This window comes from Galeopterus variegatus, unplaced genomic scaffold (genome assembly GCF_000696425.1).
Source record: "Galeopterus variegatus unplaced genomic scaffold, G_variegatus-3.0.2 Scaffold990, whole genome shotgun sequence".
Lineage (NCBI taxonomy): Eukaryota > Metazoa > Chordata > Mammalia > Dermoptera > Cynocephalidae > Galeopterus > Galeopterus variegatus.
Genome location: NW_007727101.1, coordinates 75,327 through 77,020, shown reverse-complemented (window position 1 = coordinate 77,020; position 1,694 = coordinate 75,327). Strand labels below are relative to the sequence as shown.

The following is a 1,694-nucleotide window of genomic DNA, read 5'->3' as shown; positions in this document are numbered from 1 at the left end:
TTCTCTTACACCCACTAAGTGTAACACAGCTTCAAGAAGTAAATCTCTTGAAGCCCTTAAAGATCCTTAAGGAGTCTGTAGACCCTGGTTAAGAAGATTTGGTCTACACAGTCAAAAATAAAATGGAAGAACGGCTTGTTGACACTGGGCTGTGCTAATTCTGGTGGGACATTTTGGGAAGTCAAAATATGTTATGTTACGTTACGTTACATTTGAGACATATGTATGTCTGAACTGCGTTTGCCATATAGTTGCTTAAGCCTCTGCTACAGCACTGATTCAGTGGGTGGATCTCAGCACCCCCTATGTCCTGTCCCCCATGAAAACCCAAACATGAGTGAAGGTCCCAGAAAGAGGAGGAGGAGGAGGAGCAGAAAATCACTTGACACTTCATTTTCTAAAGTTAAGTCCCTGGCCTTGGTGTCAGAAGACCTGGATCTACAGCAACGCTTCTCGGCTCCTTCTCGAATCTCTATCTGGTTTGGCCTGCCCGCCTCCACTCCAGCCTCCACCATGTGCATCAGGGTGACTGAGAAGTCCTAGAATGAGTGCACCCCTGGCCCCTGGGCCCTCAGCAGCTGCTCCTACACAAGTGCGCCTGGTGCCCGCATCAGCTCCTCGAGGTTCTCCTGGGTGGGCAGCAGCAGCAGCGTCTGGGGTGGCCTGTGCACTGGCATGAACCTGGGCCGAGGTGGGGGCTACTCTGAGGTTGGTGGTATGGGGGTCATCCCAGCCGTCATGGTGACCAGAGCCTGGTGAACCCCCTTAGACTGGAGGTGGACCCCAACATCCAGGTTGTGCCCACCCAGGAGAAGGAGCAGATTAAGACCCTGAACAAGTTTGCCTCCTTCTTTGACAAGATGTGGTTCCTGGAGCAGCAGAACAAGATGCTGGAGACCAAGTGGAGCCTCCTGCAGCAGCAGAAGACAGTTGGAGCCACACGGACCACATGTCCGAGAGCTACATCAACAACCTTTGTGGCAGCAGCTGGACTCACTGGGCCAGGGGAAGCTGAAGCTGGAGGAGGAGCTTGGCAGCATGCAGGGGCTGGTGGAGGACTTTAAGAATAAGTATGAGGACAAAATCAACAAGTGTACAGAGATGGAAAATGAACTTGTCCTCATCAAGAAGAATGTGGATGAAGCTTAGCTGAACAAGGCAGAGCTGGAGTCTTGCCTGGAATGGCTGACTGACAAGATAACTTCCTTAGGCAGCTCTATAAAGTGCAGATCTGTGAGCTGCAGTCCCAGATCTTGGGCATGACTGTGGTCCTGTCCACAGACAACAGCCTTTCTGTGGACATGGACAGCATCATCACCGAGGGCAAGGCCCAGTATGAGGACACTGCCAACCACAGCTGGGCCAAGGCTGAGAGCGTATACCAAATCAAACATGCAGAGCTGAAGACCCTGGCTGGGAAGGGATGAACTTCATCTCACAAAGATGGAGATCTCCGAAATGAACTGGAGCATCAGCTGTCTCCCGGCTGAGATTGAGGGCCTCAAAGGCCAGAAGACTTCCCTGGAGGACACCATCACTGATGCCAAACAGCGTAGGGAGTTTGTCATTAAGGATGCCAACACCAAGCTGCTGAGCTGGAGGCCAACCTGCAGAGGGCCATACTGGACACGGCGTGGCAGCTGTGCGAGTACCAGAAGACCAGGAGCTCTTGAACATCAAGCTGACCCTGAATA

At 52.2% G+C, this 1,694-nt stretch overlaps 1 pseudogene; it reads left to right on the top strand.

The window, feature by feature from the left end:
- The first annotated feature begins 513 nt into the window (after positions 1-513).
- Positions 514-1,673, top strand: LOC103591568 (annotated as a pseudogene).
- The last annotated feature ends 21 nt before the right edge of the window (positions 1,674-1,694 follow it).